Raw genomic sequence first — 18,781 nt, forward strand, 5'->3', positions numbered from 1 at the left:
ACCGAGAGGCTGGTGGTTCGAGCCCACCCAGGGATGATGAACAGGCTCTACTGGTTCTTAGGACTCTGTTGATCAGCTGCTGAGTTGCTACTTGATGTCAACATTGGTCTGTTTCATCCTGAGTAGTTCGATCATAGCAGAGTCGTTGCATCAATGATCTGAATGTGGACGGACAGATTGACCCTCCACAGCAGACGCATGTGACAGATCTCTTAATGAGACACTTTGTGGTAAAGCCAGATTCTGCCAGTCCCACTGACATATTTCAGTCACACATGTTCAGAGATGGTTTGTTTTCCTGAATACATTTATTATTTTCTGATCACCTTGTGGATTTTTCATCATTCTCCTCATTACCATACTTTAGGTTGCAGTATGTACACCTGAGTTAGTCTTGGGTTTCAGAAATCATACAGCATACAAATAATAGCAGGTTGAAACATATTTATTTAAAAGAATTTAACATGGTTATGTGGCAGCAGGCATTGCACCCAAGGTTCTTTGAACACACCTTGATGGCCTGTCGGCATATCAGAGAACAGAACATTTAAGACGGCCCCTCCCTCGCCCTTCCTGCTTCGTAACACTTCCATGTGGAAGTGGCTTTGTTCCACCTCCGGCGTGTGTGCGGCTGTGGGTACGCATGCTGCTCTGTGCTGCTCTATGCACTCCGTTTGAGAGTGGAAATGCTGACATCCGGCTCCCTCCCTCTTGCCTTCCCTCTGGGATGAGCGTGTGCGTGCGTGCGTGCTGATACACTTCAGCTAAGGTAGGTGCCTGTCGGCCCGCAGCTGTCATTTTCAGCCAAAAACTGTGCTAATGATCTATTTAATCAGGGACAATCAACCAACCGGACGCTGCTGCTTTGTCTATGCTGACCCAGCTTGTCCATCAGGGTAATCTGCGTGGCCGTGGGTTGTTGAAACGCAGCCTTGCTGCTTCGGCTGCTCGGTGCTTCGGGTGGCCCTTTGAGGCTATTTCCTGCAGTTACCCACTCTGCGCGTCCACGAGGTGACACACACCTGAACGGAGCTGAATCCGATGGATTCTTTTTATTGTATGAGTGATGTTTGGGTGTGGAATTAATTTTGGTTTAATTATTTAGTGTTCCTTCATTTCTATTTCTTGTTTTGGGTTTCTTGAGTTAGTTTGTTTCAGTTGGATTTATAGGATTAATTGATATTTGCTTTTTGTTTGTTGTTTTTTTTTGATCAGGGTGAACTTTCTTTCATTTGTGTTTGCCTTTTCGGTTAAATCATGTTTTGAATTAGTTTTCTTTGAATTAGGTATTTTGCTTTGATTTTATTTTGGGCTGTATTTGAATGATTGAAATAATTTTATTCTTTCTGTAGGTTAAGATTTAACTCCTTCCACCAATTGAATTATTTTTGCATTTGGTTTGAGTGCAACTCTTAAATTGTGGTGTTTTTTTGTTTTTTTTTCTTGTTTCAGTGTCAGAGGCCGGTGGTGGTGTCTCCTCTTTGTGTGTTGTTTCCCGGGTGACAGTCACTTCCTGGTGTGGGTGACTTATTTTTGATTTCTTTAATTTGGGTGAACTCCCCCCAGATACAATCGCTCACCCCCCTTCGAAGTCTCTGCCCTGATCAATTTCCCTTTTTTTTTTTTTTCCTTTTGTTTGGTGTGTATGTGAATGTCCGATTGCGGATTGATTTTAACTTGAGTTCTAAATAAAATATATACTTTTTTTTTATACCACAAACCACGTCTCCAGCCGATGAATGGAACTTACCTGTGTGTCTTGTCCCCTAGTAAGAAAAATAAAACTCTCTGGGTGAAATTCCCAGGGTGGCGTTGTTGGGCAACTGTGAAGAATCCTCTCAAAATTATTGCGCAGTATAAGTGGAATTAGCGTCCCTTTCCCTGGCCACAGTTACACACACACACACACACACATACACAGCCTGTCTTTGGTATAAAATGGTCTGTCACGTTCTCTCACATTGCACAACAACAAAACAAACAAAGACGGCCATGTCCAGTGTGGTCCTGGATATGACGACTGGACTGCAGGGTCCCAGTATCACTGTGACAATTCTTTTACCAGCTATGACCTTGGACAAGAACTTCTCAGGAGGAAACTTATCATGGTGGCACAGTGAAGAAAACTAGACCTGAGCTGCCTGCTGAAATCTTGCAGGTGAAGGACAGAGCTCCACCTCTTTGACAGACACCACCACTGTTGGCTCATGTTGTCAAAAAAAAGTGTCAGTTTTTGACACACACGCATCTAAACACACGCATCTAAACACACACATACACTTTTGAGACTTTTCCTCTGTTTTTGTCTTTTACTGGTTGTGAACCAGTAGTTGGTTTCTGTTGGTTTGATTTGCTTGACTGGTGGTTGTTGTTTGTTTGACCTTGCAAATCCATATTTTGGGTTCTGGCTTGTTCTGCTTTTCATTTTGTGTTTGTATTAAAGTTCTGTTGCTGAAAAAAAGACTTTTTTTCCTTTTTCTTGAAGTAAATATATGAGGGTCGAAACTGACCCATAACACCATGGATGTTACAATAGTTAATAATATTAAAATGAAGAATAAATCAAACCAATCCATGTCAGAGATGTGTTCTAACACCCCTCAGTAATGGTCAGGAAACACAACAACCTTTTGTTTATTTCTATGATTTTCTTGAGGTTCATTTGATCATTTTTTTAACTGAAATCGAGGGTTTACTGACAAAAAAAAGGTCCAGAGGCCCACAACAAAATATTCAAATCAATATTTCCATGGATAAGGAAGCCTAACAAGGTAACCAAGAGATGGGAAACAACTTGGATGATAGAAAATTGTTTCCTGTCTCCTGCCATTGTGGAGAGCCTCTGTTCTGTCCTGCTGCTGTCCAGTTGTCTCTACTTAGCTCCTCTGCTGGTTCCACCTTGAAGAGGGTCTGAGCTAAAATTGAATATTGGGGAACTTCAACCTTTGATCTCAGAGTTTTGTGTTTGATCTTAGAATTCTTTCTTTGATCTCACCTTAGACAAAGACATGGAAGCTCGATCTGCTGTTGAGGAGGCCGTGATCGTATAGTGGTTAGTACTCTGTGTTGTGGCCTCAGCAACCCCGGTTCGACTCCAGGTCACGGCAGCATGAGACAAATTTCTTGTGTGTATTGATGGACACAAACCAAGCAGAATTTTCCCACAATGCAATAGGGCGGTGTTTGGTCAGTTTCTTCTCAATGCTAATGTCTACTAGCTTAGTCTGCTACTTTGATGGCTCTGACTACTAAAAGGTCCAGACACCTGGATATGGTGGTTCCTCCCTAAACGTAGATTCTGTCAGCTCATGTTTTGAAATCAACTCACCATGAACACAAGTAGATTTCAATGGACTGCAAATGTGTCTCATTTAATGGTAAACATGTCAAATATAAATTCCATCACCTGAGGAGGTCTGCTGCTGGAATTAAGCTCCAGATATTCACAAGATATTTTATATCTTAAAATAAAGCATTTTTATATTTGATTTATTGTTCATTAGCCTGCTTCATGTGGTGTGATTTTATGTGTCCTATATTAAATCAAACTTTGTAAACGATCGTCCCTGAGGATGTTGAATGATGTCAAAAAAGTGTTCTCTAAGCTCTCCTTTCCTCTAAATAGAGGAGTCTCTGCTGAGGTCGTTCCCTCTCAGAGTCCTGACGTCTATTCGGATGCACCGAGAGACTCAGGCAAACAGAAGACAAGGGCAAGTGAAGTAACCTGAAAATGAGAGGGGAGGTTCGACATCAAACTAAAACAGGAAGAACAGGACGCAAATGGGATATCAAAATAAGATAGACTCTGAGACATGCCCCCCCAGTTCCTGCTGCTTCCAGCTCTTTATATCGAGCCCCTCATACAGTGGTTGAGAGAGACCACAAATATTAAAGGTGTCCACATAAATGGAGAAGAACACAAGGTGGTGCTGGACGCTGATGATGTTTTAACATATTGAAGTGAGCCCCCTAACACAGGACCTGCATTAATAAAACTCTTTGAAACACTGGGAAGCTCTGCTGGATATAAATTCTCCATTCTAAAACACAGGTTCTGACCTTTAATCACTCACCTCCAGAACACATGGAGGAAAACCTCCACCTGGATTGGGGCCAGAACTCCTTGAAGATGATAGAAGAAGATGGAACTCCATTTCCTTTCTGAGTCTGAGTCACAGGATTGATAGAGTAAAAATAAATGTCCTACCACAAGATCTCTTTCTAGTTCCAGGACCAACTGGAGAAATTGCCTTCAAAACCGTTTCTGAATTGAACAAAATGCTTTCCAGATTTATCTTGCAGGGGAAGAAACCCAGGCTCAAATTTAAACCACACCATGAATGAGCCCCAGTTCCTGCTGTACTGGCCCATCAAAATCTGGAAAAATGTTTCCGTAAAGTCCAAATCTCAATGAATAATTTGGAATGTTAACAGGAGAATATCACTACAAGTCATTTAATGATGTGCTTTTAATCCAGGGTTCAAGCCTCATGAAATGAACCACAGATTTAAATCCTGGATTCAAAGAGAGTAACAACTTTCTACTCACTTGTGGAAAATGGAAATGTAAAAGATTTGAAAGCCTGAGAAGAGAATATCACTGAGAAAGTCTGACTTTTTAGAATCCTCTTAGGTGAGCAATTATTTTTGAACACGACATCAGAAATGAAACAGACTTTAATGATCCAATGCTGAAAATATTTTTGGCTGCCCATCAAGAAACAAGAAAAACCTCATATCGTATGTTGTTTTCCGTTTGACCTGATTCTTGGTTGTCAACTAACTGCTCATTGGCTTTCTTGATGGAACAACAAAAGCAAAAGTTGAAGACTTTGAATATCCAGGCCTCTGGCGTGATTCTCAGCTGTCATTTAAATTTCACATGAACTCAGTGTCCAAGCAAATATCTGGTGGGCTAAAATTACTTTTGTCGCTCTGTTGACTTTTTCCACAAGAAGTCTGGAAAAGTATTATGACACAGTTCATGTTCCCAATATTGGACTACGGTGGTGGTTTCTATGGGAACACTGGTGACGGCCCCAGGCCTGGGGTCCTATGCAGCGTTGTGTGTGCAGGGTCCTTTTGGTGGGTGTGTTTGTGTCTTTGCATGTCTGGAGCAGCCTGGTCATCAGGCTGACTGGGAGCACCGGGCCAGTGTTCCCAGTTAGGCCTGTTTAACCCCGCCTTCCCAGACATTTGTCTCCCTTCTGCGCTCAGCCGGCGTGCTGTTGTTGTCCTTTTGTTTTTCCTTGTTTTCCACCAACAACATTCAGCACACACTGACATCACATCACACACTCACCTCCACTGCTGACACTGACTTCCACACCTCACATGGTTGATTATTTACTTTAATAAATGCTGGTTTGCTGCACCTCTGAGCCGGTCCTAACACATTCAGACATCAATCTTTGTCCTCTCAATGTCTGATATAATAGTCTTTGTAGATTTGTGCTCAGGTGCTTGGATTGAACCCATCATTATTTAATGTAGGAGTCCCAAAGCCAACTCCATTGGTCAGTATTTATTTTCAAATGTGTCTACTTGATTTTCCCTTCATACTTGAAACAACTTTCAATTCCTTTCACAATGCTCACAATGCAACCTCGAGTGTAGAGATCATTTGTTTCTATGTCTGCCTAGAATCAGCAAAGAAACTGGTCATCGCACATTCATATTTTCCTCAAGTCAATTTTATCATTTGGAAACCATCCATCCATCATTGTCTTCTGCTTATTCCTTACTAGTAAGGGTCGCGGGGGGGCTGGAGCCTATCCCAGCATCTACGGGCGAGAGGCGGGGTTCACCCTGGACAGGTCGCCAGTCCATCGCAGGGACTGCGTACAGAGCCGAACAACCATTCACACTCACATTCATACCTACGGTCAATTTAGAGTGTCCAATCAGCCTAGTCCCCAAATTGCATGTCTTTGGACTGTGGGAGGAAAGCGGGGTACCCGGAGAGAACCCACGCAGGCACGGGGAGAACATGCAAACTCCACACAGAAAGATCCCGCGCCCGAGCCGGGACTCGAACCCGGAACCTTCTTGCTGTGAGGCCACAGTGCTGACCACTGCACCACCGTGCAGCCCCATTTGGAAACCATCTTGAGGATATTTGGAGAAAGTTCAATCATTCAGCTGCAGTGACAGTGACTTACAACACTGCAAAAAAAAAAAAATCACCCCTTCACAAACACTCTTGTCCAACTTTTGTGCCCAAATTTTCTCCTCATGAGGCACCAAATCAAGTCAAGTCATTTTTATTTGTATGGAACCAAATCACAACAAAAGTTCTCTCATGACTCTTTACTAGTAGAGCAGGTCCAGCACCAAACTCCTTCAATGAATCTACACCCAACAATTCTCCATCAGCAAGCACATCCTGCAACAGCGGTGATGAAAACCTTCCTTTTAACAAACAGGAATGTCGAGCAGATCCAGGATCAGTGGGGACGGCCTTCTGCTTTGTCCGGTTGTATTTAAAGCTCCATCAGATTGGAACAACCTTTCCTCCTCACTTCGGTCTCTCACTTCCTTTCTCATCTTGAAATCATCAAGCATTTTCAAACATCTGCTCTTGTTTCTGATGCACCTCACCTTTTCTCTCCAGGATTCACTCTGTACTTGTTCTTGTTTGTTCTCTGTACTGTACATATGTGGATATTTGTGTATGAATATGCATTGTGTACTTTAATGGTGCATGGAAGCAGAATTTATTTAGATGGGTGTTGAAATGTATGAGTATGTGAAGACTGTACTTTGCAATGGGATCTCTGATCATACTTTGTATCATGCTGGATGGTGGCTTTGGGGAACATTGTTGACAGCATTCACCACTGGAGCCTACTTTGATTGCCAGTCAGGACAGGACAAAAAGAGTCTACACATTCAGATGTATGACAGAAAATGTAAATGATATGGCGCCATTTTCGGTTTTTGTGCTGTCTGATTTTCTAAACATAACATTTATAAATATTTGTAAAACGAAAATAAGAAAGACAACCTGCATCACCACAGTCATGAAGACCTCAACACGGTTAAAGAGAAAGTCTTGGGGTGGATTCTTGTGTTTTGCAGCATCCTTAATGTGTCTGCGTAGAAACATTGGTGTTGTGGACCCACATCCACCAAGAGTGGAACCAAGAAAAGCAAGTGGAGAATGTTTCTGGAGCAGCTGGGAAATTCCCTGGTCAAGCCACACATTGAGGGAAGGGAACGGATGCCCCGAGACCCAGACGCTGCAGCCTTGCTCAGACAGCTGCAGAGCTCACCCAGCACTCCATCCATGCCATCAGCAACACAGAGAGCATCCACGCCAGCATCCTCCTCAGCAGCCCTGCCTCAACACCAACCAGAACAGCCACAACCCACCAGATTCCAGAAGAAAGTAGGAGTCAGGTCTGCCCAAGCAGTCAGGACAGCAGGACAAACGGATTGTGGTTCAACTGCAAACGCACACGTTTTTGCACCAAGAGACTTTTCCTCAGTTTGTTTTTTACTGGTTTTGAACCAGTAGTTGGTTTGATTTGCTTGACCTTGCAAATCCATATTTTGGGTTCTGGCTTGTTCTGCTTTTCATGTTGTGTTTGTATTAATGTTCTGCTGCTGAGAAAAAATATTTGTCTTTTTCTTGAAGTAAATATATGAGGGTGGAAACTGACTGTCACACCCCGGACACGGGTATGGGTAGTGTGAGACCCAGACATTAAACCATTGATGGCAAAACACGACAGAGTTGCATAAGTTGTAACAATATTTATTTCCCCAGTTGTGATACACAAATATAATAAAGCAGCTATATACAGAAGGGACCAGAGGTCTGTAATAAAAATCATCAAAACTAAATAACGAGCTCAAAACAAAAGCATAATAACTCACGATACAAAGTAATTTAGCAAAATGCAAATCAAAATATTTAACGTTGATCAAACGCGTACATTCTATGTTTTAGCAGTATACTTTCAACAAGAATAAATCAAATATGCATATTCTATGTTTTAGCAGTCACAATACTTTCAACAAGTCAATGCACATATCAACCATGGTTTACTCTTAGCTTAATCAATAGAAAGAACATCATAACTTGGAAACAATAGAACTTTTGAGAAACAATATTCACCTCTGGACCTCAGCAATGAGGTCCCTAACCTAGCAGAGTTAACAGCAGACTGCCTTGTAAGCCCACTCTCACCCATTATATACTCTCATGGCCCCTCCCACCAGACAGACCAAAGACCAGTTAAGGGGAGTTGTATTGTTTTCCCAAATTGTTCTGTGTACCTTAACATACAGCAAAGAAACACCATGTCCTTCAATGACCATATATATCTGCTACTTTGCAATAAACAAATGTCCAGTGTCCTTCATTGACCAAACCCATTCACATGTCCATGTACTGTTCGAGTTCCCCTGTCTCCGGACAGGGAATGGTTCGCCCCAATTTGGGCGTAGCCTTCGACGCCTACTTAAAGGCTCCAGCCCCACCCTGACTCTTTTAGGATCCAGTTCAGAGCCCTGGTGAGGGAGAAGGCCGTAACCTGTTTGATGCATGGCCTTGCCGAACAAATGTCCTTCAACGTTGCTGGCCGTCTCCGGGTTTGTCCATGCTATCCCACCAAACAACTGTGCACTCATTGAGGTGGGCCAGGGACAAACAGTGACAGTGGGGTCTAGACTGTCACACTGACCCATAACACCATGGATGTTACAATAGTTAATAATATTAAAATGAAACAATAAATAAAACCAATCCATGTCAGAGATGTGTTCTAACACCCCTCAGTAATGGTCAGGAAACACAACAACCTTTTGTTTATTTCTATTATTTTCTTGAGGTTCATTTGATCATTTTTTAAACTGAAATCGAGGGTTTACTGACTAAAAAAGGTCCAGAGGCCCACAACAAAATATTCCAATCAATATTTCCATGATAAGGAAGCCTAACAAGGAAACCAAGAGATGGAAACAACTTGGATGATAGAAAATTGTTTTTAGTTTATTTTACAGCTGATTGAAGACGTGGGTCAAAACTGACCTGTTAACATCAGAGATGGGAACAGAAAGCTAACACAAGAGGAAGGTTGAAGCTATGAAAAAGGAGTTTGATAAAAATCTTGAACTGACAGTAGAAATATCCTTTTGTATGTTTACCTTTGTTGACAGAAGTCACTTTAGCTTGGCAGTGAAAAGAATCTCTGCTAGCTTGACAAATAAGTGCACAAACTGGGTTCAAGCTGGACTTTGGACACTGGTATCTGCAACAACTCCCATCAACTCCTAATTTGTGTGTACAAAAAAATCATTGAGAAATCAAGGTGAGATCAAAGAAAGAATTCTAAGATCACCCAGGGACAATGAACAGGCTCTACTGGTGCTTAGGACTCTGTTGATCAGCTGCTGAGTTGCTACTTGATGTCAACATTGGTCTGTTTCATCCTGAGTAGTTTGATCATAGCAGAGTCGTTGCATCAATGAGCTGAATGTGGACGGACAGATTGACCCTCCACAGCAGACGCACGTGACAGATCTCTTGATGAGACTCCTCAGTCTTCAATTTAGTCATCGTGTGTCATGCAGTGTTGAGGAGGCCGGCTGGCTTTTGGTAAAGTGGGGCTCAGAGTTTGTGGAGTCGGCTCTGGAATGAAGGGGGTCACTGATTTGTTCTCAGATGCTACAGCTCAGGTTAGTGAGGTGGTGGAGAAATGAGTGAGAACTCTGCCAGCTGGAGCCTCTTGGGTCCCGGGGGGCTTCACTCCTGGAGGTGGAAATGATGAGGAGTTTTAAAATCTGCTTCTCTTTCACGCTGACTTGTTTTCTTGGGTTCCCTCTTTCCTCCTTGTCTGCTGTAAACATGAACACATGCATGGATCCTGCTACCTCTCACGTTAAGCTGGCACTTGACAGTGACAGCAGGAGAACAAAAAATCCCAGAGTGTCATCAACATTTCCTGTAAACTAAATGATAGAAGCTGTTGAATTTCTGTGTCAGAACAAGGAGAAAGGAGCCCCAATGAAAGAGTGGTGTGTGTGTGAATGAGAGGACATTGTTCAGTCCACAGACCTGAGCATCGCTGCTCTGACTACCACGTTACCTCCTGGTTATCAGTGTGAAGTCAATGGTGAGGTAGTCAGTTGTTCCTTGTGTTTTATTCCAGAGGCCTGGTAGTTAAACGCTGAATTAAATAATTTTAATTCTTTACTTGAATTTTCATGCTGTTTTGCTGGAAATGTTTGACAACTTCTTGCATGTTGGTGCCCCATCACACAAAAAAGGTGCAGTTGTACTCTTTTCACCTCTGACCCACAAACATTCCACCAGTGAACGTCCAGAACTTGAAGCATAAACAGTTCAGCAACAACAAATTCTTCAAATCATCCTCTGAACCGAGAGCCACAGGCTCCTCCCAACATATGCAACACTGCCATTGAACTCTGCTTCAGTGTAACGGTGGTCGAAGGGTCAACATTGAACCTGTTGTATGACTTGAAAATTGTATCAGAGATCTGTGAGCAGGGCTAAATATATGAAAGTGTTGTCATTAACAGGTTGTGCATTTCTGTAGGTCCAAACATATCCTGGAGTCCACCAATGCCAGTTGTGACCTTGTGGGCTCCGGCTCCAGCGCTGTCAGTGAAAAATGACTGACAATCCATTGTCTCCTGGTGAGTCCTGCTGTGTTGGTAGGATGCATCAAATCACTGTGGGAACAAGAGACACAGTGACTGAACTGTAGCCCATCCATCCATCCATCCATCCATTCATCCATCCATCCATCCATCCATCCATCCATCCATCCATCCATTCATTCATTCATTCATTCATCCATCCATCCATCCATCCATTCATCCATCCATTCATCCATCCATCCATTCATTCATTCATTCATCCATCCATCCATTTTCTTCCACTTATCCTGTTAAGGGTTGTGGGGTGGGGGGGACCTGTCTCCCCAGCTTTCAGCGTGAAGTGGGTTCACCCTGGAGGGGTCGCCAGTCCATTGCAGGGCCAACACATAAAGACAGACAACCATTCACACTCACAGTCACACCTAGAGTCAGTTTAGAGTATCAATCAGCCTCGTCCTCATTCTCATGTCTTTCCCACTGAAAAACTTTCACACCTGAAGTGTGAAGCATCGATAAAAGTTAATTTGACAGCACAACAGAAAATCCTAGTATATCACTGACATATTCTGTAAAAGAAATGATAGAAGCTGTTGAATTTTTAGAATGAGAAAAAATGTCCCCCAATGAAAGAGTGATGATTCTTTATTTTGATTTTGTTCTTCACTCCTACACAAGAGAGGGAAAGTGTCGGCTGGCTAGGAGCAACTGCCTGCTTCAGAATGGGAGGAGCCTCAGGACTTTCCAGTGAGAGCTGCAAACTTCCACCAGCGCCCACTGCCAGCACGTCTTCATGATGGAGCTGAGAAGAACACAACAACACAAGAGCACTGGAGAGGAGCACAACACTTCTTTGCTTCCTTGTCACTCTCATATCTGTCTGTACCATCTGGAGCTGGGGGGAGGAGCTTCACGTTTTTTTTCTTGTTTTTTTTTCCAAAAGGGAATGACATGACTTACTCTGTATATTAGTATATGAACTACTGAGAATGTTCATCCCCAGTTTTAAGTTAGAATTAAATGTTAAGTAGAAAAATTTTCCCTCTTCAATCCTGTCACTCAGTGTTGTAAACTGTTTCAAACAAATTCGACTGTTCAACAGTTCAAGTGTTTCTAATGAAGCTGAATGTGCTCTCTTATACTTTCCTCAATTGTGTTTCTTTCATGTCCTCCTGAGATCAAAGACAGAATTCTAGGTACTGTCAAAGCCCTGATGACATCATCAGGAATTCTGACTTTGATCTGGAAACTCTTGCTTTAATCTGAATTTGATCTGACTGAAGTTTTAGTTTAGGTTGCATGAGACTGATGCCCCCCCCCCTGTGACCCTTAAAGGATAAGAATAGAAAGAGGATGGAGGGATGGACTTAACACTGAAATCAGCTGATCTGATCCACATTCTAATTTTTCCTTTCCCTCTTTAGGAGTCAATGAGAATAGTAGTGTATATAATTATGTATATACAACCTTGGAGTATCTTTCCAAAGCTTTTAGTATTTCATCTTGTTTCTACTTGTAGTTTTAGTGTCTGGATCTTTTCTTTTTATATCCTGCTGTCTGCTCTTTGCTTTTGGAGCTTCCTTCAACAACTACCAAGCCTCCTGGGTACTGTAGGAAACATGGTCAAGTTCTTCTTACTTTTGCAGTCACGTCCTGCTCACATTGGTCTGTCTTCATTTTGACTCCTCCCACTGCCACAATGACCAGCCTTTATACACTTGGTGACTGGGGCCCTGGTTGCTGCAGGCCTCAACACCAGCCTGTGGTTGTGAGCAGGGCAGAACAGAACTGACAGTATCTCACATGCAGGACCTGGGTCAGCGCCTGGTGCCAGCTGGGGCACCGCTTTAACCTGGACCCCCTGGAAGATCTTCTCCAGGAAGTCGCCTTTTTGGTTCCATCAAGGCCTGTGAGGATGGTGAAGAGTGATCCACCACCAGGCAGCACAGTCAGCAGCAGCCATTTTGTTCCACTAGAATCAAGTATGATAGTGAAAGACTGGTGAGTACTTGCTAACTATCACTTCCTGTTTTTATTGCTATTCTTCCATGAATGTGCTCATGTTGGTTTGTCGCCAACCACAGTTTCAAAGCCATGATGACATCTTTCATTAACAATCAGACTTATTTTTTCTCTACTTGGACAAATAAGGTTTCAACTGACACGGCTGGCCAACGTCCTGGAGTTAATTCAGCCTGTAGAACCAGGTGCTGGTTCCTTCTTTTACCAGGCAGGAACAGGCAGCAGATCCAAGATCAGTAGGCGAAGATGTCTGCTTTGACTGGTAGGAGGAAAGAGAGCAGGAGAGCTGGTCAGAGACAAAGGCAGATAATGAAGAAGGACTGCTGTATTCTGCTAGCACATGCTAGTCACAGTCAGAGATAATGAGTCTCAGCAGTTTAAGATTCATCACTGATTTCAGAAGATAATTGGACGTTCACTGGAAGATTATGAATGTTTGTGGGTCAGAGGTGAAAAGAGTACAAGTGCACCTGTTGTGTGTGATGGGGCACCAACATGCAAGAAGTTTTATACATTTTGAGCGAAAAAGCGTGAATCTTCAAGTAAAGAATTAAAATTATTTAAGTAACAATGAGGTCTCTGTAATAAAACAAAAGGGACAATGACTACCTCACCATTTCCACCCCTCTTTAACAGATTCACATTTCAAAACAACCAAGTTTATTTTATTCCCTTCTTTCAGTAGAGGATGGTTTTGATCCATCAACCTCTGGGTTCTGGGCCCAGCACGCTTCCTCTGTAAATCCATATTTTGGATTCTGGCCTTTTCTGCTTTTCATTTTGTGTTTGTATTAAAGTTCTATTGCTGAAAAAAGTTTTTTTTGCCTTTTTAAACACACACACACACACACTTCCAGTGACTAACCCATATTTTCATCACTTAAACCACCACTGGAGTATTGAAAGAGATTCCACATGTTGGTCAACCAGAGAAGCTTCACCTGGTGACGCTCATCCAACCATGCATGAAGGTCAAGCTGCATTATCGGCTGTGCTCATTAGCAGGGGAATTAGCTGAAATGGTCAGTATCAGTAACAGGGTGACACTTTATCACAGCAGTGGACAAACATCAGCATTCATCACACAGCAGCTCCTCTGATCAACAGAACAAGCTGAAGTATTCTGGAGAATGAGGGCATGGATCCCTCTACCTCTCACATGCTAAGCTAGCACTCTACCATTGGAGCTAACTCCCCTGCTAATGAGCACTGCAAATAATGCAGCTTGACCTTCAGATTTGAGGGAAGAAAACCTTGAAACATTCATTCATCTTCTTCCACTTATTCCTGTTCAGGGTCTCGGGGGGGAGCTGGAGCCTATCCCAGTGTCTACGGGCAAAAGGCAGCGTTCACCCTGGACAGGTCACCAGTCCATCACAGGGCCAACATACAGGGACAAACAACCATTCACACTCACATTCATACCTACAGTCAATTTAGAGAATCCAATCAGCCTTTTCCCCAAATTGCATGTCTTTAGACTGTGGGAGGAAGCCGGAGTACCAGAGAGAACCCACACAGGCACAGGGAGAACTTGCAGACTCTACACAAGAAGATACTGCGCCCGAGCCGGTACTCGAACCCAGAACTTTCTTGCTGTGAGGCCACAGTGCTAACCACTGCACCACCCTGCAGCCCCCTTGAAACATGATGATGTTATTATTTATGTCTTTAATGCACCCAAACCTTTATTTTTCAGGGGTTTTGAGTGGTTCTGGGTCATGAATCAATATTTGAATTGGACAAAAATTTCATGCAGGGTCACTGGGGCCACACGTTTCATGTTCTCAACATATTGAAACTGTAGAGTGTGTGACATGTGGTGTGTTTGTCAAGTTCATCAAGGACAGTAAACATGAGCAGGTCTAGATTCACCTCCATCTTTGGAGGTTGTTGAATTTCCTCCTGAGGACCGTCAGGCTGTTTCCTTACTTTGCTGTGACACAACAGCAGACAGCAACAAGGACTGCTGTAGTGCACTTGGTAAAATCACCATCTGTAGACTGGACCAATATGCTGATGTGATCCTTTGATTAGTTTCGGATCAGTCAGAGATCAAAGACTGAAGCAGGAGATCAATGCTCAGAATTCAGAGATCAAAGACTCCTGGAGCGTTGCCCTCTCTTGTCTTTGGGCCTGGATGTTAATGAATGTTTTACACATTTCTTTTGAAGAAAAAACTTGCATGACATTTCAAGGAGTTTTTCCTGCCAATACAGGACAACACCCACTCACAAACCAGTGCTGGACAAGTTCCTTCAAAGCTGTAATGCCTTATTTCTTACTTGTTACTGTCATTTTAAAATAATTGGTTCCATTACGATTGTGTCTGCCAGCGCTTGGTGACTGTACAGGAGGTCTGGGGACCGCAGGGCCACAACAAGCCCATTTCCTCAACTCTCCATTTAGTACAGAGGTCCCCAAGTACGGACCAGTGAGGATAAATGTGATCGTGGAGAAGTCTGGTTGTTCTTCAACTGGTCCAACTTGATGGTGAGATCTGTGACGCCATCTTGTGATAGTGGATTCATTCATCTGCTATTTCAACACATTCAAGTTCATTATCCCTACATGTCAAAATACATTTGGTGTGGAGTTTTACTTTCCGGCCTCAATCATAATGTGTGCATTTATTCTTCATGAACATTTCTCAGCTTTGTAAGTTTATGATATTTTGTCTTCCTCTGTTTTCTATTCCATTGTTGTTGATGATTCTATTGCAGGTTTGAGTTCCCTGTTGACTGAAGCAGAAACAGGAACAAAAAGCTGGAGGTGGTCAGAGCTCCAAGTTGGGACGCTGATATTAAAGTAGGAGATGAACACATCCAGGTTAGCCATCACTCTCAGAACCTGCTACTTTACCTCTTCAGAATGTAGCAGCATAGCATAGCTTCATCTCACCGGTTAGTGGCCCACTTTGATGTCTGGGATATGAGGTTAAAGGTTCTTTACAGCTCTGAATGAAGGGTTTATAAAGTGTTTACAATGCCATAAATAACACAAGCATTCAGTAATTCTTGATAAAAGGAGACTCACCATCAAGTTGGACAAGTTGAAGAACAAAAGGACTTCTACACTATCACATTTATCCTCACTGGTCCATACTTGGGGACCTCTGTACTCAATGGAGAGTTGAGGAAATGGGCTTGTTGTGGCCCTGCGGTCCACAGACCTCCTGTACAGTCACCAAGCGCTGGCAGACACAATCGTAATGGAACCAATTATTTTAAAATGACAGTAACAAGTAAGAAATAAGGCATGACAGCTTTGAAGGAACTTGTCCAGCACTGGTTTGTGAGTGGGTGTTGTCCTGTATTGGCAGGAAAAACTCCTTGAAATGTTTTTTCTTCAAAAGAAATGTGTCCTTCTCATGTTGAGCTGTGGACATCAGCTGACTGTTTTTCTTGCCACTGCCTTGCTGGCAGGAAAAGCCTGAGCAGAAATGAAGAGTGAGTTCAAGGCAGTAGATTTCACTCCATAGTTTAGGCCTTCATCCAGCAAGGAACCATAAATGATGATGTCAGCACTCCTCCAGCACTGCGATGCAGCTTAGAGAGGTCGGAGAACCACATGACTTCTCTCACTGGTTATTGATGTTTATCTGTGTCTATATATAATTTATGTCATGTATATATTTGTATATTAATATGTTATTCATGTTACATAAAACATGTTAAACACGGAACGGCGTGGACACAACAAATGAACTGGTTCAGAGACACGAGGCAAAAAAAGCTGGATGAACTCTTCTTCATTCCAAAAATGACTTCACCCTTGAACACTGACGTCAGGTCATTTTATAGGGTCCTCCATTTTTTCATTTATGTGACGTTGCATATTGGGAAATAATTATAAAAAAATATATATTTTGATGAAAACTATATTTGATCAGGAAAACTACATTGGGTCAAATAAATCCATCGTTAGTGACGGTGTTACTAATTTTAACTTTAGTGCTCTGGTGCTGATTGCCTCATTAAGATCTTCATGAAGAAATAAACTGAGATTTGTAAAAATGTTTGTTTTTTTTACAGAGTTGGCAGTTTGAGCATTGAATCTTTCTTTGTGTTGTAAACAAACCCTCAAAGCCTTCATGTTTCAGTTTGCTTCACAGCTAACAGACAAACACCTCTTAGCCTGGTTCTGGTAGTCCAGGTTTAAACACCAACACAAGGATTTTATGCTGATTTCTTCACATGCAGCTGAAATCTAGACTTCAAGTGTTCATGTGAGGTTACAGCTTCACGCCTATTTAGTTTTCAACAAATATTACGTCACTTTTATGCATTGAGCTCACTAACGAACTTTAGTCTCAGTAGCTGAATCTGTTAGGGGGAAGGCAGTGTGGACCGGCAGGAGCCTCCTACAAAATGCAATGGAGAGAAGAAGAAATCCTGAGGAGTCGCTATGAGAATGAAGTGTTAAAGACGTGGCTCCTTTGGTGGTGATAGGATTTGAGTTATTGACTCTATTTTTAGTTTATTTCAATGTTATTGCAAACATCAGCTGCTCACTTATCAGCTAGCAAGTAAACAACAGTATTGTTCAGTGTGCTAGCTGAAGTAGACCGAGCGGTCAGTTGAGTCTTTATTTCCATGTGTGCTCATGGTAGCAGGGGTTTAGATTTCTAAATGTAACCCTTTTACCACCGGCTCCAATATTAAAACCCACCTTAGGCTTACAGGGAACACTTTAACTCATTTCAAATATCTTGTATGGTAAAAGTCCCATCTGGAATAATTAATATCAATCTAGGGCAATGTATGATTCTCACTCTTAAATATTCAAATGGAGGCTATGGGAGTACACTTGACCTTTAAACTCTGCTGTAAAGCTTCAGTAACAACACACAAATTCAATGAAACAACACAAGATTTCAGTTTAGAAAATGTATTAAAAGCTTGCAGAAAAACACATTCAACAAACAAGACTATAGAAAATAATAAAGAACCCCGGGGTATATTGTTTGTCTTTTTTTCAACTGTCTAATTTTATTTCGAGTGCACTCATGTTTACTTTCGTTGGCCCGCTTTAGTTGGAGCTCATGATGGAAACCTTTACCAGATCCCCCCGTGTGTCGGTGAAGTCAACAATACTGGACCGCAGCCGATGAATCCCTCGCTCGTTATGGCAGCAACCGTCCCGCTCGCAGCAGCCCGCAGCAACAGACCTCCGTGACTCGGCAGCAGCGGCACATCCTCCGTTAACGACTCTCTCCCGAGGCGACTATCCGAAGCTCCTGTCCCGTCCGTGCAGCGGCGTCTCCCTTCAGCGTGGACAGCGTTAGCCTAGCTCCCGCTAGCTTCTGTAACTGGACTTGCCTGGTGCTCAAAACACAATCGGTGGCGGAGAATCCGACTCACGCACTCCGATCACGTCGGTCAATTACAGTTCACAGTCCGTTACCGATAAAAACTCCTCTCCGACGACACACAGTCTCGAAACTCCGATGACGTTACGCCATTCACACGATGCTCCTTCCTCGCGCTCGTTTCTCCCGGAAGTGTAAACACTAAAGGTCATGAACTCACGCACGTAACCTAACGTAAGAGAATTACTTTAACATTTTTGAAAGACATTCACACCCCATGAAATGATGTTTTTTTGAAAGTTACTAATTTTAAACAAATTTTATTTACATTTTAATATCTTCTTCATAACAAATACTTATTTATGTAAATTTTAGCTTACCATGAACTGGCATTTTATTCTTAATTTATTCCTGTGAAAATCATGAAATAAATACCACTGATTTATCAGAGTATTACATCAACCTAGGATTAAATTAAAGCTGCAGTCAGCGTTGTTTGGGCCTGAGCCTCCTCCCGCCCACCGGGGCCGAGTAGCAGGGGTCGTCCTGAATCCAGTGATGAATTTTATGAAAGCGGTGGGACTTGTACACTGCAAGCAACTGCTGTAAATTTACTTCAAGATTTCAATAGTATCACCGTTTATAAAAATACAGTACTTTGCCGTTAATTCTAATAGGAATCTGTTAAATTACACCCCATGACTGTTTAACAGAACTATGCTGTAATGCTAAAATACAGTACTTCACTGTAAATAAATCAACAGTATCATGCAGTATCTTTGCCTTATGGACGCAAGGAGAATCTCCTGATCTGCACGTGAG

This window comes from Aulostomus chinensis, chromosome 4 (assembly GCF_037954235.1).
Source record: "Aulostomus chinensis isolate RoL2024-O1b breed Wild chromosome 4, RoL_Achi_v1.0, whole genome shotgun sequence".
Taxonomy (NCBI): domain Eukaryota; kingdom Metazoa; phylum Chordata; class Actinopteri; order Syngnathiformes; family Aulostomidae; genus Aulostomus; species Aulostomus chinensis.